Here is a 25026-nt window from a genome sequence, read left to right as displayed (position 1 = left end):
TCACATGTACTGAGGCACAGTGAAAAGCTTTGTCTTGCAAGCAATTCAGGCACATCACAGAGTTAAGTAGCATAGATAGTAAATAATAGGTAAACAGCGGCAAAAACAGAAAACACAGGTACAGGCAAATGTTAAGAGATTGTGAGTCCATTCAGTATTCTAACAACAGTCGGGTAGAAACTGTTTTGAAACCGGCTGGTGCATGTGTTCAGGTTTCTGTACCTTCTACCCGATGATAGGGGTTGTAGAAAAACATTGCCAGGGTGGGATGGATCTTTGAGAATGCTGGCGGCCTTTCCTTGACAGGGGGCTTTGTAAATGGATTCTATAGATGGGAGGTTGGCTTTTGTGATTGTCCGGGCCGAATTCACCACTCTCTGTAACCGTCTCTAATCTTGAATGGTACAGTTGCCACATCAGGTAGTGATACATCCAGACAGAATTTTACCAACTATAAAGGTTGGCAAGGGTATTCGCTGTCATGCTAAATTTCCTCAGCTGCCTGAGGAAGAAGAGATGTTGTTAGGCTTTGTAACCAGTGTGTCCCCATGAAGAGTCCAAGAGTTGTTGTGGATGACCACTCCCAGGAACTGGACACTCTCCCCTCGTTCTACCTCTGTGCTGTTAATGTATAGGGGAGCATGAGCGACATCCCGCCGAAAGTCAAGAATGAGTTCCTTAGTTTTGCCAGCACTGAGAGCTGGGTTGTTCTCAGTGCACCATTTTTCAAGGTCAATAGCTGGTGATCACTGCTTGGCATCTATGTGGCATGAATGTTACTTTCCACCTGTGACCCTTAGCCTGGAAGATGTCCAGGTGTGTAGACTGAAACAAAAACAGAAATTACAAGAAAAGACTCAGCAGGACTGGCAGCATCTGCTGAGAGAAAGCAGAGTTAACATTTTGAGTCCAGTGATTCTTCCTTAGAACTGACATCTTCAGAGCAATAGATTGCTTCAGCATCCATGTGGTCTCTTGACTATGAATCACAGCAAACATTTCTGTGCAGCAAGCTAGAAAACATAACTGAGATATATGGAAAGTTAGCCTTTTTTTGCTGTTAATTAAACATCACCCCAACCTTTCTTTGAGCAGTCGCAGTAGAATCCCTGATGATGACCTGCAAAGGCCCAGTCTTTCAAATGAGTCAAAGTTTATCTGCGATGAACTAGAATGTAAGACTAAAGCTACAATCCAATCAGCCACAATCTTATTAAATGGCAGAATAGCATCGAGAGGCCGAATGGTTATTCCTGCTCCCAATTTTGTATGTGAGGATGTGTAACATCTCAGCTCAGGGAACATTTTATAACCTACACCAGAATGCAAGAGGAAGCAAGCATTGTCTCCGATGGCTGAGTTGATCTAATGGGTCACATCTGGAATCTGTATTCACCTGCTGGGGGTAACTTGTGACCATTATACAAAGGTACTTGATGCTTCTTTTGCAGTCCAGCTATTAGTGAAGGATTCTAATTATATTATGATGCCTACTGAAAGCTGTAGTGGTGCTGTTTACTTTCAGATTATCAGAGCACAGGTTAAGCTTTGATGTGCCTTGAAAGTTTAATGAGAGATTGTTTGGACTTATTAATAATAGATTTCTTCTAAATGATGAGCTAATGCTGCTGAATCACTGATAGCAGGAAGTTACCTGCTTAATGCAGTCCACTTGACTTACTGAGAGAGGGCAACACTCATATTGTGGCCTTTATCCCATCTCCTCTAAGTTGGTTTCACTGGCACTGCTATTTATGGTTCCTATGTGTCTCTGCTTTCTCATGGTCATATTAAACCGATACAGAAAATTGCAGGTGGGAGAGAGGGTTGCATGACTGTACCCAAGTAATTTAGGTGCTTGGGACAGTAATACAGTGAAAGAGAGTTCAAATCTCACAATTCCAGATTGAGAATTGAAATTCGGGTATTTAAAATATCTGAATCTCTTTTTTTTAGAACGCTTGTATCGGTATGAGGGATCAGGAAGTTGACAGAATTTTGAAAAAAAGGTACAATTGAGACCAGTTAGGAAAGACATCTTGGCAAGACTGATGTATGAAGGGAGATTGGATCAGTTAGCACTATATTCACTAGAGTTTAGAAGAATGAGGGAGATCTTGTAGAATTCTATTACAATTTTCACATGACTATACAGGGTACACAACAGGAAGGATGTTCCTCATGACAGGGAAGCCCAGAGTCACGCGTCACAGTTCAAGGATATGGAGTGGGCCATTTAGGACTGAGGTGAGGAGAAATTTCTTCGCCAGAGAGTTGTGAGCCTTGCTACCACAGAAAGCAGTTGAGGCTTAAACACTGAATGTTTTCATGAGAAGTTGGATATAACCCCTCGGACTAAAAGAGTAAGAATCTTAGAATTCCGACAGAGTGGAAACAGCCCTTCAGCTCAGCAAGTCCAAACCGACCCTCCGAAGAGTAACCCACCTAGACCCGTTCCCTTATTTCTCCTGACTAATGCACCTAACACTACAGACAATTTAGCATAGCCAATCTACCTTTGGACTGTGGGAGGAAATCCACGCAGACACAGGGAGAATGTGCAAATTTCACACAGACAGTTGCCCGAGGCTGGAATTGAACCTGGGTCCCTGGCGCTGTGAGGATGCAGTGTTAACCATCGCCCTGCCCTAAGGATCTGAGGGTAAAAGTGGGAACTGAGTAGTGAGTAGTGAGCCATGAAGGCTCAAGGGACCAAATGGACTCCTCCTGCTCCTATTTTCTCTGCTTTTATATAATCCTTAACCAACCTATATGAGACTTCAGTCCCATAATAACATAGCCCTCCCGATATGACCTAACAAACTATTGGGTCACAATTAGGGACAGACAGTCAATGGCAGCCTGGCCAATGAATCCAACAACCTAAGAATGACTTTTAGCAACACTGTGCTCTCCTTGTAACAATAGATTCCCAAGTCAGAGCCCAGGCCATTGCTCCTTATATCATAGATAAAATGTCAGGAGGTAGTAACAGTTTTGCAGCCTATAAGGGGAGATTTTCCCAGAGGAAAATAAATAAATGGTGCAGGATAGATCAGAGTGATTGGGCTGACAACTGGCAGATGCTCTTTAATGGTTAAAGGCAAGTTGAGAGAATCAGAGATGAATGAGACACAAAAGAGGAGGATCTGAAAGTTGTAATCTGAGATAAGCAGCAATCCCTCAGCAGCAATCTGAATGATGAGTCCATCCTGGAGAGGCTTGAACCCACCATCATGAATATAAACTTGATCAGTCAGGGGTTTTAAAGACATCATGTAAAAAAGAGCTCACCTTTGACAGTACAGCATTCCCTCAGTAGTGACATCTTCCTCTGTCATGTGCTCGCCTCTGATGCAGAGCTTGAATCATGATCTTCTGAGTCAAACACAACACCATGACCAAGTAAGGGTTGACAACTTGGGTAAACTGCTGTTCAGCGTGAAACCAGGTTTTTAGAGCATTGCACCTAGCCATTATCCCTTCAAAGGTGCTCAGATCTGTCAGTCACTGAAGGAAATTAAATTCATTGGTGCACTTCATAATTATTAAGTCATTATAGTCATTAAATTAATAAAATTATGGAACCTTAGGTCAAAGAAGGCCATTTGGCCTATTACGTCTGTGCTAGCTGTCATGAAACGAAAGCTCAAATATTTCCTTTTCTCTTCAGATTCCTTTTAGAATGCCATAATTTGATCCAAACTACTCACTGCATAAAGCAAAAACATTTTCTCAAGAATCAGTGCATGGAACTTTTCTGATCGCAACCTACATTAATTATCCAAATGTGAGAACTGATTGCACTATTTCCAAGTTTGGAGATAACCCAAAACTAGACACAAGACGCAAGGACATTTCAGTTCCTCAGGGATGTGTCCTGGGCCCCACTAAATTCAGCTTCTTCAACAATGACCTTCCCTCCATCATGAGAGCCAAAGTGGAACATTCAATGATGACCATACAATGTTCAGAACCATTTGTGCCCCCTCAGACAATGAAGCAGTCTGTATTCGTATATTGCTAGGCCTAGACAACATCCAGCCTTAGGCTGATAAATGATAAATAACATTCACACCACAAGTAATGAGCAAGGAGGTTATCCACTTTGATAAGACAGATGGAGAAGGATAGCATTTCCTGAAAGATGGGATATTGGAAAGTGTTGTTGTCTGAAGAGACTTGTGTATTCTTGTTCCTAAGTTACAGAAAACTCACATGCTCAGCAAGTAATGCAGAAGGCAAACAGTGTGTTGGTCTCCATCAAAAGAGGATTTGAGTACAGGAGAAAAGATACCTTGCTTCAGTTGTGTAGAACTTGTGGGGTGTGAAGGTGGAATATAGAGTGCAGTTTTGGTCCACTCACCTAAGGAAGAATATATTTGTCATAGACTGGGTGAGGGAGAAGCTCACCAGACTGATTTGCAGAATGGCTGAACTGTCCTGTAAAGGGAGACTGAGAAAATAGATCAAGCATTCTCCAGAAAGAGAGATTGTCTCATTGAAACAATCAATATTCATAAAGCATTAGAAAAGGCAGGTGAAGAAGTGATGATGAAGATGGAGAAGTCTAGAATCAGTGACACACCAAGAAAAAGAGTTAATGTACTGAAGACTGAGATAAACAGGAATTTCTTCACTCAGAAGGTGGTGAATCTTCAGATTCCTCAGGATTGTAGGAGCTCATTCATTAAGTACGTTCAAGATAGAGACTGATACATTTCTAGTTACTAATAATAACAAGAAATATGAAGATAGTATGGGAATATACATACTAACATACGAATCAGGGACAAAAATAGACCATTTGGGCCCTCAAACTGCCTCAGCCATTCGTTAAGATCATTGCCGATCTTTTTTGTGAACTGTTTGAATTCCATATTCTCACACAACCCCAACAACCTTTAATTCCTCGACCTAACAAGATACTCAGTCCAGTTACCAATCTTGTCAGCCTCCACCGAACAGATTCAACTGCATTTCGCTCCTTCTTAAAGGAAGGGACCAGAACTGCACACAGAATCCCTACTGTGTGAAAGGAGGCAATTCAGCCCATCAAGTCTACACCGCCCCTGCAAACAGCATTCCACCCAATCCTTACTTTTCCAATGGCTAATCCACACAGCCTATACATCCCTAGACACAATGGGATAATTTAGCATGGCTAATCCATCTAACCTGCACATCTTTGGACTGTGGGAGGAAACCAGAGCACCCGGAGGAAACCCACGCAGACACAGGGAGAATGTGCAAACTCCACACAGTCAGTCGCCTGAGGGTGGAATCGAACTAATGTCCTTGACATTGTGAGGCAGCAGTACTAACCTATTGTCTATTGTCTACTAACCAATGAGCCATTGTGCCAGTCCTATTCAAAACAGGAGGTGACTACAGGCTATTAGCCTAACATCTAGTGTTGGAAAGGTATTGGAATCGATTATTAAGGAAGTAATAGCAGAATATTTGGAAAATCATAATCTTAACAAGCGGAGATAGCTTCAGGAAAGAGAAATCATGTTTGACTAATTTATTACTTTTTTTTCAAGAAGTTTCAGATAGAAATAAAGGGGAACCGATAGATATGTGTTATTGAGACTTCCAGAAGGCATTCAACAAGGTACCTCACCAAAGGTTAAGTCATAAGGTAAGAGCCCACAGTGTCAGATGTAGTAAGTTAGCAGGGATAGAGAACTGGCTACTGGGGAGGAAACATTGAATGGGGATAAGGGGCTATTGCTCAGGTTGTTGACCCATGACCAGTGGGGTTCACAGGGATTGTTGCAGGGACTGCAACTGTTTACAATGTATATTCATGGCTAGGAGGTAGGAAGTGAAGACATTGCAGCCAAATTTGCAGATGATACGAAGGTAAATGGAAAAGCAGGTTGCAAGATGGCTACACACAGTTTACAGAGAAATACTGATAGGTTACAAAAGTGAGCAAAAAGTTGGCAAACTGGGTATAATGTGGGAAAATGTGAAGTTGTTCATTTTGGAAGGGAGTACAAAAGAACAGTATTATTAAATGGAGATAAACTGCAGAAAGCTACAACACAAAGGGACTTTGAGGTATTTGTACAGGAAACACAGAAAGCTAGTACACAGGTACAACATGCAATCGGGAATGGAATATTGGCCGTTATTTCAAAGACGTTGGAATATAAGAGTAGGGACATTTAATACAATTGTACAAAATGTTGGTGAGACCACATCTGGAGCACTGGGAGCAGTTTTGGTCTCCTTATTTAAAGAACAATACCATTTCATTGGTAAAGGTGAGGATTGCTGATGCTGGAGATCAGAGTCAAAAGGTGTGGCACTGGAAAAGCACAGTTGGTCAGATGGCATCCAAGGAGCAGGAGAGTCAACGTTTCAGGCATAAGCCCTTCATCAGGAATGTGGGGGGAGTGGGGAGCAAGGGGTCTGAGAGATAAATAACAGGGTAACAGGGAGGTAGCTAGGAAGGCGAGCAGGTGGGGTGTGATGGTGATAGGTCAGAGGGAAGGGTAGAGCAGACAGGTGGGAAGGAAGATTGACATGTAGGACAATTCAAGAGGGCAGTGCTGAGTTGGAGAGTGAATCTGGGAAAAAGTGGGAGTGGGGGAAGATGAGGAACTTGGTGAAGTGGACATTGATGTCGTGTGGTTGGAGGGTCCCAAGGCAGAAGATGAGGGTCTTCCTCCAAACGGGTGGCTTGGATTTGGCAGTACAGGAGGCCCAGGACTTACATGCTCTTGGCAGAGTGGGAGGGCGAGTTGAAGTGGTCACAGTTCTGAGAAGGTTCAGTGGGATGATCCCTGATATGGAGAGATTGTCTTATGAGCAAAGACTAAACACATTGTGACTCTGCTTATGAGAGTTTAGAAGAATGAGAGGTGATCTTATTGAAACATACAGCATTCTTGAGGCACTTGTTTCTCCTCATGGGAGAGTTTAGGACCAGCGGGCATAACCGCAGAATAACATGGTGCCAATATCAGACTGAGATGAGGAGGAATTTCTTCTCCCAAGAGGGTTGTGATTCTTTGGACATTCTTGCTGCAGAGAGCTATGGGAGCAGAGTCCTTTGTATAGCTAAGGCTGGGATAGATAGATTTTTGATAGTAGGGAAATCAAAGGTTACGGACAAATCTCAGGAAGTTGGATTTGAGGAATCTATTGAATGGCCGAGCACGCTCGAGGAGCCAAATGTCTACTCCTGTTGCTATTTCTTATGCTTTTGTGGTCTTAAAAATGCTGTTTGCGCCAGTCATGCCCTCAACAAATAAAGAAAGTAAAAGGCTTGGGAGTGCTGAACGGCCAATCCCTGCTCATACGTTCCCATGTCTACATGTCACATTTGTATTCCTGCTATTCTTCACAAATTTATTTCCTCTGCCTCTCAGCCTATTTGCCTATTTGCTCTGCTCAGAACTCAAATAAGTTTGAACACTTCAGTCAAATCTCCCGTCAATCTTCGCTTCTCTTCCAAGAACAGCCGCAATCTTTCCAATCTATTCATTTCACTACCCATTGATTATTTCACTTGTTGGTTCCTATACAGAGATGTTCGGCGATGGACTTTCATCACTTACTCGATTTACATAATACTCTCACCATGTTCTATTTAACACTTTCATTTTTATTTACTTTAATTTGACAGTGGTTTGTGAATTGTGCGGGATCAGCTCTTATTACATATACAGTAAAATTTAACAAAATCCCTCACTCCTTGGATTCAAAAGGTTACAGTCATAAAGTATTTTTTTTAAGAAGGAGTAACATTTTAAAACAAAATAAAACTTGGTAATGTCCTTTAAAAATGAACTGTGGAGGTTAAAGCTGCATGAAATTCTCAAAGACCACCCAGAATTATTGTTATGTATCTCAAATGGCATGGACATTAAAGAAATGGATTTGGGATCGTATTTCTATTGGATATTTTGTAAATTTGACTGCAAATGGCTGACTAATTTCATACAATCTTTTGAAGAAGTCTCAATGTCAGTGGATAGAGAGGAGCCAGTAGAAGTGTTTTATTGGGACTTCCAGAAAGTGTTCAACAAAATACCATACGAAAGGTTAGGTCATAAGATAAGAGCCCACGGTGCTGTACGTAGAATATTGGCATTGATAGAGAGTTGACTAATGGGTAGGAAACATCAAGTGGGGTAAGGGTTTATTGTTCAGGCTGTCCACCTGTGGCCAAGAGGGTTCCACAGGGATCATTGCTGGCACCACAACTGTTCATATTCATGACTTGGAGGAATGAAGCGCACATATTGTAGCCAAAGTTGCACAGGATACACAAATAAGTGAAAAAGCAAGTTGCAAGAGGGACATAGACAGTTTACTGAGAGATATTGACAGTTTAAGTAAATGGGCAAAATGTTGGCAAATGGAGTATAATGTGGGAAAATGTAAGGTGTTTAATTCTGGAAGTGAGAACAGAAGAGTAGAATATTATTTAAATGGAGAAAAACTGCAGAAAGCTTCAACACAAAGGTACTTGGGTGCACTTATGCACCAAATACAGAAAGCTTACCATCATAAAAAACATGTACAGAAGTAGGCCATTCAGCCTATCGACATGCTTTGCCATTCTGGCTGATCTGATTGTGGCCTTAGCTCCACTTTCCTCTCGGTCCTGCATCGCCCTCAAGTCCATCATTGATCAAATATCTGTCTGAGTCAGCCTTGAATGAATTCATTGAGCTATATTCAATTATCTGCCATTAATATTTAAGGATTTGAGTTGGGGTTTGAGAGTCTGGAGAGGTGGATGAATGGGGACAGGGTCAGAGGATTGCCATTGCATATTTACAAGCTGTCTGACAGTGAGTACTCACCACATCAAAGATGGAATATATTAAGCTCCTCCAATACATTGGCAGTCACCTCTCCCAGAAGGCCACAGTGATGCGGAGATCCAACACCAGCTCACTGGTTTAGCTCTTTCTAAACTGCAGCATAGGCTGTGTGACAATAAAGTCGACTGCAAGTTAATATATGTCCTCTATCCAGGTCTTCCAGTCTGCAGATCATTAGAGACTGGACTTACCTAGTAAAATGCATGTCAGGACCTCCCAGATGTCTTAACCCACTAGCGATACAATAATTGCCCCGAAATTTAAAGTTCGAATGCCCACAATGCTGAGGAGGAGTCAGAGCCTTTGGAGAATCTGAACGACGTGAACAGGGAACCAGGAAGGGTGATGGCAATTAAAACCTGCTCAGACTCCTCGCTCGCTGTGATCAATCACTTACACTCACTTCCCCACTGACTCTCATAGCCCACAGACACCTGATCCTCTTCACCCACTCATCAGTCAGCTGTACCCTCTCCGCTATCTGCCGCACCTTCACCCACTTTCCACCCTTCCAGCTCATGCATCTATCCACTTATTACCCTTTTGCTTCACCCATGTTCCAATTACTTCACCCTCTTACCCACCTGGAACCCTGACCCCTTACCAATTCACCAGACCCCCCCCACTTACCTTAACAGATTTCATCAACCTGTTCAGAGACATTATGGCACGCCTCTGGAGTAAGGGAGACTTGAACCCAGGTCTCCTGGCTCAGAGGCAAGGGCACTACCACGGTGACACAAGAATCCCTTCACTTACCTGAGACACTCACTTTCTGTTAGTTGCTGTCAAAGGGGCTGTGGGACATTTAAACACTTTACTTACTGGAATATAGCAGCTATTTCGGTCAAATGGGAGTGTGGTTTCTGCCGCAGTCCACTCCCACCTTCACTTTTGCACAACTGCTCCTGTTGTGGTGGATCATGCTTTGGAAGCCTTGGAAGCCTGGGCAGGACAGTGATCACGATCTGCATCAGAGCAAATGATCGTCACCTCCATTGGGAGGTTTAGACCAACTTGGACAGCTCTGTTGCCATCACCATGCAGTGCAGAATTGAAAATCCAGAATTGGGAGAAGAGACCCAGAATTGTTAGCGATTGCTTCTTCTGATGTCCACCCAACTAACACTGAGGCACAGGGGAATGCACATGAATCGGGGAACAGTATGTCCCAAAGAGGTTGCATGGAATGGATGAAATAGTCCAGTGAGTGTCAGAGCTGAATCAGGTCAGTGAGATTAAAAGCGATAAAGCTGTATAAATATTTCAACGAAGCAGGAAGGTCTTACTCTGGAGAATCAAGAGGCAATGCATGACAGTCAATGTTCTTAAGACATTTACAACTTTACTCAGTGTCCTTTAAGATGTCTGCTCATCAATAGTTTTGTTTTCCCAAAGAAAACATTGCCAAATGCTTATCTACTTCAAACCTTTCTTAATTTTCGATATCACTATTTAATTCAACCTTCAACATCTCCAGTCAAGTGAAATGTCATTAATCTTCCAATTCTAACTCATAACTGTAAGCTTTTATTGATAATAATCTGACAAAACCTTAGTGCTGCTCTTTCCCTGATGTTCTGAATAATTAATGGAAGAGAGAAAAGTATTTTAAAAAAATACTTTAGTTTCTGAACACTTTGGACCAAGTTAGTTCAACTGAAATTCCCAATAGTGTGTTTAAAATGTCCACACACTTGAGGTACCATGAGTTCGGGTTGAGTGTGCGCAATTTAGATATTTTTTGAGCATAGGAATGAACATAGCAACAAAATGAGGACGTTAAGTCCCTTGAGTCTGTTTCACCGTTCAATTAAATCAAGGCTGATCTCAACCACAGTTGCCTTTGCTCCATATCCCTTCATTAAGATGCAAGATGACAAACTTTGGCAACATAGGATGCGTCTCTCATCAAGCCTCAAATTCGTTAATAGTACCGATGTGGAATGTACTGCCCAGCAAGTGGCACGAGGGCCAGATAATATAGAAAAGTGTCATTGGAATTGAGGCTGTACATGGTTGAGGGGCACTTATTACTGCAATCAGCCAAGGGTTTACTGGAGGCTTTTGTCACTATCCTGTCCTATGTTGGACAATGGTGTAAACATGCAAGAATGACTTCACTTTATAGGACAGAATTTGAGACTTGATGAAAGACTTAACGCATGTTGTCAAAACTTCACAGTTTGCATTCATGGTATCCCTATAATGTGGAAGCAGGCCACTCAGCCCATTGAGTCCACACTGACCCTTCCAAAGAGCATCCTTAACTTATCCCTGTATTTCTCATGGCCAAGCCACCTGACCTACACATTTTGGACTGTGGGAGGAAACCCACACAGGTACAAGGCGAATGTACAATCTCCATACAGACAGCCACCTGAGGGTGGAACTGAACCTGGGTCCCTGGTGCTGTGAGGCAGTAGTGCTAACCACTGCGCCAAAGTGCCATCCTTTGCTTTGTGGTTCTTACACTCAGCTAAGAGGTTCAAGGGAATGCCAAGAGGCAGGAGCTGGGACAGGTGGAGGCTCGCCTCATGCAGGGCTGCCAGTTCAATCGGGACAATTCACAATCAATGGAAACTTCAAATCATCCAAAAGTGTGTGTGTGTGTATTTGTGTGTGCACCATTCAGCCAAATGTTGATGACCTATTTTAGCTCCTGGTCATGCAATATCTCAAGTTTGACCGCATCTTGTCCTTTTTTTTTTAAATCAAATCCTTCCATGGCTTTGCCCTTCTCTGACACTGCAATCTCTTTGAACCTTGCAAACATCTGAGATAGTTACACCCTCCTTATCCTGGACATTGGAGCATCTCTAATTTTAATTGTGGTTTCAACAGCCTAGGGCCTCCATTCTGCAATACCCTCTTTAAACCTTTCTGCATCCCTTCTTCTCCTTCCTTCCTTGTAAAAATTGAACAAAACATTGACTGTTCAGACCAAGATATTGGCCAGCTATCTTAAGGTGGCTCAGTGTCACATTAAAGGTACTATGTAAATGTAGCAAACTTTGTTTCAATCAGCACCTTGTAAACCGGCACTCTAACTAAACTGGCAAGAATTATCCATTTCAACGACCACGGCGTTTACGATATTGTTCTATCCAATTATTAAATTTTCTTAATTTATTTACCTCATGTAAATACACTTGTCGTTTAATCGAATGGCCGCATGAAATATTAACAATTGACTCAATTTTGAGTCAACTTCTACTCAAATAGTGTGATGCCTGAGTAGTCAGTTGAGCATGTGAGTAAATAGGCTCTCTGACAGAGTCATGGAGATGTACAGCACAGAAACAGATCCTTTGGTCCAACTTGTCCATGCTGACCAGATATCCCAAGCTAATCTAGTCCCATATGCTAGGACTTGGCCCATACCCTTCTAAACCATTCCTATTCAAATATCTATCCAGGTGCCTTTAAAATGCTGTAATTATACCAGCTTCCACTATTTCCTTTTGCAGCTCATTCCATGCACACACCTCCCTCTGCTTGAAAATGTTACCTCTTAGGCCCCTTTAAATCTGTCCCCTCTCACCATAAACTTACACCTACTAGTTTTGGACTTTTGGACTTTCCTACCCTGGGAAACGATCTTGGCCATTCACCTTATATACAAGCCCCTCATAATTTTATAAACCTCTATAAGGTCACTCCTCAGCCTCCTATGCCCCAGGGAACTTAGCCCCAGCCTATTCACCTTCTCCCTAGAGCTGCCTCCAAGACTTACAACAACCTTGTAAATCTTTTCTGAATGATTTCATATTTAACAACATCATTCCTACAGCAGGGAGACCAGAATTGAATGCAGTATTCCAAAAGTGGCCTAATCAATGTCCTCTACAGCTGGAACATGACCTCACCACTCCTATACTCAATGCGCTGACCAATAAAGGCAAATGTAACAAACACCTTCTTCACTATCCTGTCTACCTGTGACTATATTTTCAAGGCACTATGAACCTGCACTTGAAGGTCTCTTTGTTCAGCAACACCCTCCAGGGCCCAACCATGAACTGCATAAGTCCTGTCCTGATTTGTCTGACTAAAATGTAACACCTCGCATTTATCTAGATTAAAATCCATCTTAAACTCCTCGGCCCATCTGACCAAGGTCCCATTGTACACTGAAGTAACCTTTTTTGCTGACCACTACACCTCCAATTTTGTTGTCACCTGCAACCTTATTAATGATAACTCTTGTATTCACATTCAAATCATTTATATAAATGACAAAAAGCAGTGGACCCAGCATCAACCCCTACGGGACACCACCAATCACAGCCCCCAATCTGAGAAGCAACGCTCTACCACCATTGTCTGTCCATTACCTTCTAGCCAATTTTGTACCCAAATGGCTACTTCTCCCTCTATTCCATGTGATCTAACCTTGTTAACCAGTCTACCATGCGGAACCTTGTCGAATGCCTTATTGAAGTCCATGTCAACAACATCCACTGCTCTGCCCCCATCAATCCTCTTTGCCATTTCTTCAAAAAACTCAATCAAGTTTGTGAGACAACTCCGTCACCTGCCCTGCCGTATTTCCCAACAGTAGGTCAAGTTGTAGGTACATCCACATACTGAATCAGTAATTTTTCTTGTACAGATTTATATATTCCTCAGCAGGGAGTGTGTTTGGTTGCAAATTCTATCGGATTGCATAGATCGGTTGGGGCAGCAGTTAGAGGCAGTGAGGAATTTACAGGAGCTAGGGGGTATGATAGATGGCAGTTTCAGGAAGGTAGAACAACCATAGATGAAACTTTATTGCTGGAACAGCACAGCAGGTCAGGCAGCATCCAGGGAACAGGAGATTCGACGTTTCGGGCACAGGCCCTTCTTCAGGGTGGGTGGGAGGGAGTGGGACTCTAGAGAAATAGTGAGAAAAGGGATGAGTCTGAGTCAGGTGCAGTTGGGAAAAGGAGCATGCGCCAAATAATCAGGACTGGCAGGAACAGATTCCTGAAGAAGGGCCTGTGCCCAAAACGTCGAATCTCCTGTTCCCTGGATGCTGCCTGACCTGCTGTGCTGTTCCAGCAATAAAGTTTCAACTTTGATCTCCAGCATCTGCAGACCTCACTTTCTCCTAGAACAACCATAGATATAATCAGGTAGATGGATTACCTCTGGGAAAAGTAGGAGAGGGAGGCAGGCAGTGCAGAAGTCTCCTGTGGCTATCTTAAACAAGTATGGTGTTTTGGAAAATGTAGGGTAGAATGGGCTCTCAGGGGAATGTAGCCCTGATGGCCAAATTTCTGGTACTGAGACTGGGTCTACTCTAACGAGGGGTATGTGGGGTTCCAAGCGATCAACTGTGATAGAGAACTCTGTAGTCAGAGACACAGGTGGATGTTGCTGTGTGTTGCCTCCCATATATCAGGGTCAAGGATACCTCAGAGAAGGCGCAGAATATTCTCAAAGGGGAGAGGGTCTAGCAGGAGGTAGTTGTACATAGTGGAGTTAACAGCATAGAAAAAACGGTTCTGAGGAGACAATAAGGGAAGTTAGATAGGAAGTTAATTACTCCCATGAGCTTGTGACTGTGGGAAAAGGAGAATAGAGCGGATGAATTTGTGGATCAGGAGCTGGTGCAGGAGAGAAGATACACATTTTTAGATCATTGGAATCTCTTCTAGAATAAAAGTGACCTGTATAAGAAGGATTGATTGTACTTGAATTAGAAGAGGGCTAATATACTGGCAGGGAGATTTGCTAGAGCTGCTGGGGAGGATTTAAACTTGTTAGGGTGGGTGGGAGGGAGTGGGACTCTAGAGAAATAGTGAGAAAAGGGATGAGTCTGAGTCAGGTGCAGTTGGGAAAAGGAGCATGCGCCAAATAATCAGGACTGGCAGGAACAAAGCAGAGAATGAGCTAGGACTGATAAATTCAACTGCATTTACTTCAATGCAAAAGGCCTGACAGGTAAGGCAGATGCACTCAAAGCATGGATGGGAACATGGGATTGGGATATTTACAGAGATGTGGCTCAGGGATGGACAGGACTGGCAGCTTAATATTCCAGGGTATAGATGCTATGGGAAGGTCAGAGGGAGCAAGAAAGGAGAGGGAGTGAGCAGTTTTGATTAGGGGATAACATTAAGGCTGTCCTCAAGGAGGATATTCCAGGGTGTACGTCCAATGAAGTTATAGGTCATAAAGTCGTAGAGATGTACAGCACGGAAACAAGACCCCCCGGTCCAACCCATCCATGCCGACCAGATATCCCAACCCAATCTAGTCCCGCCTGCCAGCACTCGGCCCATATCCCTTCAAACCCTTCCTATTCATATACCCATCCAAATGCCTTTTAAATGTTGCAATTGTACCAGCCTCCACCACTTCCTCTGGCAGTTCATTCCATACACGTACCACTCTCTGTGTGAAAGAATTGCCCCTTAGTTCTCTTTTATATCTTTCCCCTCTCACCCTAAACCTATGCCCTCTAGTTCTGGATTCTCCCACCCAAGGGAAAAGCCTTTGTCTATTTATCCTATCCATGCCCCTCATAATTTTGTAAACTTCTGTAAGATCACCCCTCAGCCTCCGACGCTGCAGTGAAAACAGCCCCAGTCTGCTCAGTCTCTCCTTATAGCTCAAATCCTCCAACTCTGGCAACATCCTTATAAATCTTTTCTGAACCCTTTCAAGTTTCACAACATCTTTCTGATAGGAAGGAGACCAGAATTGCATGCAATATTCCAACAGTGGCCTAACCAATGACCTGTACAGCCGCAACATGACCTTTCAACTCCTGTACTCAATACTCTGACCAATAAAGTAAAGCATACCAAACACCTTCTTCACTATCCTATCTACCTGCGACTCTACTTTCAAGGAACTATGAACCTGCACTCCAAGGTCTCTTTGTTCAGTAACACTCCCTAGGACCTTACCATTAAGTATATAAGTCCTGCTAAGATTTGCTTTCCCAAAATACTGCACCTCACATTTATCTGAATTAAACTCCATCTGCCACTTCTCAGCCCATTGGCCCATCTGGTCAAGATCCTGTTGTAATCTGAGGTCCACTGTCCACTACACCTCCAATTTTGGTGTCATCTGCCAACTTACTAACTATAATTATTTGGGTTGAACTGAGAAATAAGAAAGGGATGGTTTTGCACCCTTATTGAGAACGTGTTACTGACCCCCTCGATAACAGGAAATTGAGAAGCAAATTTGTGAGGAGAACTCAATTATCTGTAAGAATAATTGGGTGGGTATGGTAGGGGATTTTAACTTTCCAAACATAGACTGAGGTGACCAAAGTGTTAAGGGATCAGATGGAGAGAAATTTGTTAAGTGTGCACAAGAAACTGTCAGCAGGTTTTATTTAAGGCAAAGTTGCATGATTATTTAAGTAATTGGTGCTGTAAATAAAGTTTAACAGTAATGTGTATACTCCCTGCAATATGTTTCTGTTAGTTGGTGTGCGTTTTTACATTGATTATGTGGACCTGTTGATTATCCAGAATATTTGATGAACTGGTTCACTCCTGGTTCCATAGGTGCTGGTTAATAAAACGTTTGCTGTATAAGTTGTTGTTGTGTTTATATGCACCAGTATATGTGCCTACATGTACATGTGAGTGAGCTGTGCATGTACATGTTCATGAGCACATTACTAGAATTTGGAGTAACATTCAGTTAGTCCTTAAATGTCCTTGCTCTCAATGGTTAAAATAATGACATTCTACTCGATGTGTGCAAGACTCGACACGGGTCAGTGTCCAAGAAATATTGTAAAAATGTAGCATTGCTTTTGCAATCTGGGTGGAAGTGTGATCTTTGAGACTTTGTATATGGGTGTGTATATGAGGTGGAATATTTTAGCTATAACAAGCTAGGACGGGAAAGTTGAACTTTAGAACTTAAGACCCATTCTCTCCTTTAATGAGCAGGATTAAAGATTTAGGCATAAGCAGTTTGGCCAAAGTAAGATAAAATGAATAAAAACAGATGGCTATGGAGACATTACACCCTGGCAGCTGTTGTAAATACCAAACAGGAAAAATAATTGTGTTGCAAATCAATTACTGTGTTTAGCATTTTCTTTTTGACAAATCAATTCAATCGTACCCATATGGCCTCTGCCTGTTTGGGAATGTCTAGAGAAGCCATGGAGGAGTAAAGAATTCTGAATCCCTGAGGGAATAATGGGGAATTGATGGACGTCTTGTTTACACTGAAACCAGTGTGAACATAAACTGCCCATTGCCTGCTGTTATAAGGGAAGATGTTGTACATCACCAATTGAACATTTGTCAACAGCTCATAACAGAAAACACTTGAGGAATAAAGGAGCTGAGCTTCTGTGTACCCAGAATGTAAATGTAAATATAATAACAGATCAAAATAGCTCTCTTGGCGTTTGATTAGATTTATATGCATAGTACAGCACGGGAACAGGCCATTCAAACATCTGGCCAATGCTTTGCACCAGTCTCCCCTCAAATCTCATCTAATTGTGTCCACGTAACTCATTATTCCTTTCACCCTTGTGTGGGTATGCAGCTTACCCTTAAACACATTAAAGCCCATTTTCTTGTTTCAATGTTATTAAATTGAAAATGACAACTCAATTGGCCCAGCTGGCATTGCTCCTGCCAACAAGCAGTAGGGAGGGGAAGTCCAGGGATTTGTATCCATGGTGCTGGACTTCATGTGGTGATGTGCACTGTGCATCAGGAACATCAGCACAGACATTCCACTTTGCAGGATTTTCTATTCAAATGTCCTTTCACCACATTGACAATTGAGCAAGGCTTTCTGACCTCTGCCATTTGATGGCCAGACCCATGACAATGATTAAGCTTGTCATTGGCTACTGTCAACTAGCAGTCCACTCTTATGGTCTGCCCCATTTCCTTTCTCATTGTGTCCAGTTCAAAATGAAAGTCTGATTTATGCCCACCTCCTTTACTGTCCTTTCCAAGTTGGGTTTCACCACCCCAATGAGAGCCAGCTAGTGCTCAGGAATTCTCAAGTCTTGGCATTCCCGGGAAATGGTATGGAAGTGTTGCAGCAGCCACTGACAGCCTGCAACAGTTTCGCAACCGCTGAAAGGCAGGGATATGAACTGCAGACTCCATCAATTACTTGCTCCATTATTTCCAAGCTGCTGGTTGCCAAAGAGCCACATTGACGACTGGAGGACCAGAGGCTCAACCTTCTCACTACAACTTGACTTGACTTGGCCAAGGGAGAACGTGAGGACTGCAGATGCTGGAGATCAGAGCTGAAAATGTGTTGCTGGAAAAGCGCAGCAGGTCAGGCAGCATCCACGGAGCAGGAGAATCGACATTTCGGACATGAGCCCTTCTTCAGGAATGATATCAACGTTTCAGGCATGAACCCTTCTTCAGGGCTTGACTTGGCCAAGCCCAACATGCATGCTCTTTGTTGCTGTCATTCAAGTAATCACAGAATTATTCTGGTGGAAGATTGGTCCATTCTGCCCATCGTGCCTATTCTATTAACCATTGCTGATCTCCTGCCTTTTCTCCATATCCCTGCACATCACATCTCTCCACATAATCATTCAATGTCCTACAACTTTCTAATCAGGTGGCAGGTCATTTCGCCAATGGTTCAGAACTACCCAGCGGATTCAGAAATTGTTTCCAGTGGACAGTCATTGGTAGTGTTTGTGTAGTGGAATATTTGCCTCTGTTCTGATGATGAGCATTAACGTGTGGATGAACATTGAAGTGAGGCAGTCAGTTACTCCTGAAAGGTGTACCATACTCTTGTGACAAATAGTGGAATTTACACTAGTCCCTTTAAAAACAAAATAAGGCACATATAAATCTATGTGAGGGATAAATCTATGCACAAGGCTTTCTTCGATTCTATTTCAGAGGAAGTGCACTTACCTTTGTTGCAGTAAATTAGAATTTTTATAGTGCAATTTTGAAAAGTTCTAATGGCCAATCTGTCTGTTAAAGAGATGCTGTTTAGTCAACTATTTGATCCTGACAGTTAATGAATGAAGAATCAGGAATATTTTAATGTAAATTTGTTAGAGAATTGCTGTCAGTGGTAAATGTGTGTTTCATAATGTTTGCTGGTTTTAATTTCTGATTGATATTCATGAAGGCAACCAGGTGTTAGATTCCAAGCAGCCTGTGTGTTTATCTTGTCATTAGTAGTCTATGAGGTTGGCATCAACATATTGCATTCGAATATTTTGAAGGTCTGCATGTCGTATCTTTTGATTATAACCTGCTTGTTCCACCTTCAAAGGGGAAAGGCAGATATTCGAAAGACCCAGAATGCTCTTATGCAATTTGGGCAGGTCATAGAGAGAATCTTTTACAATATTTTCCTGTAAGGAAATATGCTTAATTGTAGAAACATTACCAGATCATCACCTTGACCTCAGCAAATGTCTTTAGAGTGTGATTCCTTAGAGACGTAGAGATCTACAGCACAGAAAACGACCAATCAGCGCATCACATCCACATTGGTTAGAAACAATTCCATTTCTTGTGGACTCTTTTTAACTACTTCATGTAGTTTTGTTGTGCTGTGCAGAATAATCTACTTATCAATCTCTCTTAGCATTTATTTCATCATAAAATCGATTCATTATTTTGGCGTTTACCTATCTATTCATGGTAGTGGACGAGGAACAGAATGGGGAGGACCGATCTGGATTCTGAATAGATGTAATTCATCTTGAAGCACACTGGTGACTGTGTAACTCTGAAGAATAACCCTATTGAGTCTCAACACTGCGATGAGAAAAGGGAAAAGTTAATTTCCAGAACCAATCACTTCATATCAGTCCATTGTCTTGAAGGAAAATGAGGGCCATGCTCTTGTTTAGTCAGACCAAGCATTCTGAAGCACTTATGAGTGTGTACATCATTTGAGTAGAATTATCAAAAGGAACAGGTGGAGACAATGCTGATTAGTAATAATAGTTTTTTTTAGAAATTACAGGAGTTGAAAAAAATACTGTGACACACAAGCTAACAAGAACAATTTCAGATAAAGGCAATGCGAATTTCCAGGTTGTAAGGTATATCTCAATAGAACAAGGTGTTTGGATTTTGGATGCGAACCTCCTTATTGACTACTCCCATAGGATACACTGATGCACTAGAGAGACATATAACATCTAAACAAATGACAAGTAGTTCACAGTGCTTCCATGTGCCATCAGATTAGCACCTCTCTTCTGTGCTGTGGCTAATGGTCAGGTATGAACATTTGGTTAGGACATGCCATTGCAACAAACCCCCAGATATCCATTGTGCTATATGCAAATAATTATAGAAACCTTCAGGAAGATTGTGGTCTGCAATCACTAACAACACATAAACCATTGGATGTCTTGACGTATTTAAAACCAATACGTTACTTGGTGAAGTTGCTTTTGAAAACTAGGAAACACCACAGTCAATATTATCACAGCAAAGACCTACAAACAGCAACATTATAACAACCTTCTAATCTAATTCTGTGATGTTGATCGAGGGTTAAATATTGCAAACGAGAATACTCTGCTCTCCTACAAAATAGCGTTATTGGATTTTTTACATCTACCTGGGCAAAATGATGTGATCTTGGTTTCATATTTCATCCAAAAGACAGCATAACACTACACTGGAATGGAAGCATTGATTTTTGTATTGAAACCCAGGCATAGAACTTGAACCCAGAATCTCTGACTTAGAGATGGGAGTTTGCTAACTGAGTCAGAACTGATATTTATAATATCAGCCCTGATTTAGATTTCAATCCGTAATCACTCCCCATCTAAATAATTGCATATATAAACCATTTTGACACCTCTATTAAATTTAAATCTGCAGTCACTCCCAAGTATCCATTATTCAGGATGAAAATTGCTTCTATCTTCTATTAGATTGTAGTCTGCAATCACTCTCAGGTATATATTAACTGTAATAACAGTAGTACATTGATTTTTGCAAGTTGACAGTATGAATACTTTCAAATCATAGCCTTTGAAACCACCCTGACTTCTACTTTATGTTTTGTCAAGACAACCTTCTGCCAATGTCTGTGAAAAATCTGGATTATTGGAGAGTGAGTGTAGGACCCAAGATGCGCAACTGGACATATCCCTCCACCAATGTGCTCCACTCCACCCCGCCCCCGCCTTGCAGTCTCCATGTGCTGACCTATGTGAGAATTTATTGGAAACTTTGAACTTTTGATGGTCAATTCCTTTGCTCACTAAGACCCTTCGCAGAGTAATGTCAGAATATGTGGACAATTCCAATGGATTTACCTGAACAATAACTCAGGAAATGTTAGGCAGAAAATCCGACTGTAATTCATGGTAACTGAAAAGCTGACTTCTTCATCACTCAAACACACAGCTTGGACTTCATAATAGATCTCTGACTACCTCCCTGACCCTACACAGCCAGCCGCCCTGAACTCGCTAACACTTGACTATTAAATCTGACTATAGCCCACCAAGCAATGATGTAGCCCACAAATAGACCCCACAGCTTTCTTCCACACTCAAATACCCTCAACTGGGTAGGATTGTGCATTTTGAGGAGGATGCAAGAAGGCTTTGATGTGATTTCGACAAATTGAGTGAGTGAGCAAACACATGGCAGGTGCAATATAATATAACCAAATGTGAAGTTATGCACTTCAGTGTGAAAACCTGAAAGTAAGTGTATCATTTAACTGGGTTTGTATTAGAAAATATAGATGTACAAAAGGGTGTCCTTGTCCATCAGTCAATGAATGTTAACAGACAGATGTAGAAAGCAATTGGGAAGGCAAGTGGTAAATTGGCCTTTATTGCAAGTGGATTTGAGTTCAGAAGTAGGGATGTCTTATTGCTGTTCTACAATGCCTTGGTGTGACCACACCTGTGGTATTGAGTGCTCCCAACCGAAGAAAAGATACACTTGTGAAATAGAGAGTGTATTGGAGATTCACTGGGGATGGCAGAACTGCCCTTTGAGGAGCAATTGGTTTGACTAAGCCTGTATTCACTATAGATTAGAAGGATGAGAGGAGATTTGATTGAAACATGTAAAAATCTAACAGGGCTGGACAGACTAGACGCAGGGAAGTCTAGAACCGGGGACACAGACTCAGAATACAGGTAGGCTGCTTCAGACTGAGATGAGGAAGAATCCCTTCACTCAAAGGATAACGAACCTATTGAATTATCTGCCATAGATGGCTGTGGAGGCCATGTCATTGAATATATTCAGGAAAGAGATTGATACATTTCTAGCTTTTAAAGGCATCAATTCGTCCATGCCGACCAGATATCCAAAATAAATCTAGTCCCATTTGCCAGCATTTGGCCCATATCTCTCTAAACCTTTCCTATTCATATACCCATCCTGATGCCTTTTAAATGTTGTAGTTGTACCAATCTCCACCACTTCCTCCGGCAGCTCATTCCATACACACACCACCCTTCGTGTGAAAAAAGTTGGCCCTTAGGTCCCTATTAAATCTTTCCCCTCTCACCTTAAACCTATGCCCTCTAGTTTGGGAACTTTCCACCACAAGAAAAAGACTTTGGCTATTCACGCAATCCATGCCCTTCACGATTTCATAAATCTCTATATGGTCACCCTTCAGCGTCGACACTCCAGGGAAAGTAGCCCCTATCTGTTCAGCTTCTCCCTATAGCTAATCCTGCTTTTGCTCCTAGTTTCCATCCTTCTACACCTAAGTTTCCAGCTGACTTGACTAACCCCTGATCCTACATTCCCTGACATAACTACCCAGTCAATCACTTAAACTCCTCATCCCATCTACTCTCCCATCTGCTTAAAATCACCAAACGTTTGCCCATTTACTAACATTTACCATGGAAATTTAAACTTACCTTGCTACTAAAAAGGGTACCTCCTATTTTTCACCCAATACTTCAATAATACAAAGAAGATATTTGATTGAAGACTCTCTCTCTATTTCTGAACCAGGCTCAGAAGACTAGAAACACAGAGCAGCGTTGGTGAGGATCGAGTAGATACAGGATGGCAATACAAGGACGGCTCCTCTGTTGAAGATTTGATCTGCGAGGAGTGGGGGAACAAGAGGTTAACTGCTACAAATGAAGCCTTCATGATTTGATGCCTTGTTTGCTGTTAAGTAAGATAAAATTCTGAAGGCTTAGTGATACTGTTTGGCTGTTGAGCCAGATAAATACAGATGGAGGGATGAAGCCAATATTCTCTAACAAAGCCAAATCCATTCTGTCGAAGTTGATAATCATCCCAAAGTCAGCCTAGAAATGGGAATCTATCTGTGCCATTTCTTTGAAAGAATTACTTAACTGTTTTATGGTGTGTCTCCCACTCTACACAGAGATTGGCTAACCACTCGTGAACACAAGGGAATAAGTAGGATTCTACACTGTGAACTTTGAGCAGTTTACAGTGAGTTTCTGGCAGACAAGAAATCATTGCAAGAGACTGCCCTCAGATCCATGCGAGCTGGAGGGTTTGCCAGGGAAAGAAAATAACTTACACAAAAGCAGTAATTTCCCCTGAATAAGGGAAAGTCCATTTGGATGAAATGGCCTCTGATTACTCTGTACTGCAATATCATAAATGTATTTTGGTGACATTGTAAATCCACTCTTCTAACACTTGTAAATGCCTGTCAATATTATTTTATTACATTATACTCACATTGCAAATGCACACTTGTAGGATTATAAATACATTCTAGTAACATTATAAATATATTCTATTATATATCTTTCAGTGACATTGTAAGTATGTTCTGTATAAATTGTAAATACATTCTGGCAACATTATAGATGCATTTTACTAACATTGTAAATTTTATCAATATCATAAATGTATTCTAATCACGTTGTAAATGCAGATGAACAACACCTAAAGCATAGTACACGGCAAAATACCAGGGTGCCAGTTACATTGGAAGTGACTTACACACATTGGTTAGTAGAGTTCTGATCATATTACTGGTGTAGAGAACATGTCGCTTTCACTGCTGTTTTCTGTTTTGCATCTTCTTGCTCTACCATATTTGAGTTAGCACTTTAGCAAAGCACTTTACAGTAAAATAAGAACTGGTTTCCTTTACTCTTGAGTGGAATTTGGACATCACTGGCAGGGCCAGCATTTGTTGACCATCCTCAGTTGCCCTTGAACTGTATGGCTTGTTGCGTCATTTCAGAGGACGGTTTAAGGTCAACTAGTCATTGCTCTAAGCCTCACGTCACATGTAGGCCAGACCAGATACGAATGGCAGATTTCCTTCCCTACAGGACATGAGTGAACCAGATGGCTTCTTCAAAACTGTCCATCATGATTTTCCAGGCTAGTTCACTGAGTTCAGATTTTCGACATTTTGAATCAATCTGACCAGGAATATTATAGCACATCTTGGAGCCAGGGTAGGACTTGAACACAGGCCAGAGGTCGGGACACTACATCTCTGCCACAAGAGCTGTTCTTCCTCTGTATGTTTACTAGATTAGATCACCTAAAGTGTGAAAACAGGCCCTTCGGCCAAACCAGTCCACACCAACCCTCCAAAGAGCAACCCACCCAGACCCATAGAACATAGAACATAGAAAAATACAGCGCAGTACAGGCCCTTTGGCCCTCGATGTTGCGCCGATCCAAGCCCACCTAACTTACACTAGCCCACTATCCTCCATATGCCTATCTAATGCCTGTTTAAATGCCCATAAAGAGGGGGAGTCTACCACTGCTACTGGCAGGGCATTCCATGAACTCACGACTCGCTGAGTAAAGAATCTACCCCTAACATCTGTCCTATACCTACCACCCCTTAATTTAAAGCTATGCGCCCTCGTAATAGCTGACTCCATACGTGGAAAAAGATTCTCATGGTCAACCGTATCTAAACCCCTAATCATCTTGTATACCTCTATCAAGTCACCCCTAAACCTTCTTTTCTCTAATGCAAACCACCCCAAGTGCCTCAGCCTTTCCTCATACGATCTTCCTACCATACCAGGCAACATCCTGGTAAACCTCCTCTGCACCCGTTCCAGTGCCTCCACATCCTTCCTATAGTATGGCGACCAAAACTGCACACAATACTCCAGATGCGGACGCACCAGAGTCTTATACAACTGCAACATGACCTCAGGGCTCCGGAACTCAATTCCTCCACCAATAAAAGCCAGTACGCCATATGCCGCCTTCAC

The 25026-nt window shown here is 42.1% G+C and overlaps 1 long non-coding RNA gene across 1 annotated transcript; it reads right to left on the bottom strand.

Moving 5' to 3' along the window:
• Positions 1 to 662: 662 nt before the first annotated feature.
• On the bottom strand, positions 663 to 23114 carry LOC122548684. The gene is made up of 3 exons (XR_006311309.1): positions 22702 to 23114; positions 8829 to 8954; positions 663 to 1026 (listed from the first exon to the last, which is right to left on the bottom strand). It is a non-coding gene; the product is annotated as an uncharacterized LOC122548684 (long non-coding RNA).
• Between the last annotated feature and the right edge of the window lie 1912 nt (positions 23115 to 25026).

This window comes from Chiloscyllium plagiosum, chromosome 3, assembly GCF_004010195.1.
Source record: "Chiloscyllium plagiosum isolate BGI_BamShark_2017 chromosome 3, ASM401019v2, whole genome shotgun sequence".
Classification (NCBI taxonomy): Eukaryota; Metazoa; Chordata; class Chondrichthyes; order Orectolobiformes; family Hemiscylliidae; genus Chiloscyllium; species Chiloscyllium plagiosum.
Note: the sequence above shows the minus strand (reverse complement) of the source record. Positions and strands in the feature narration are given on the sequence as shown.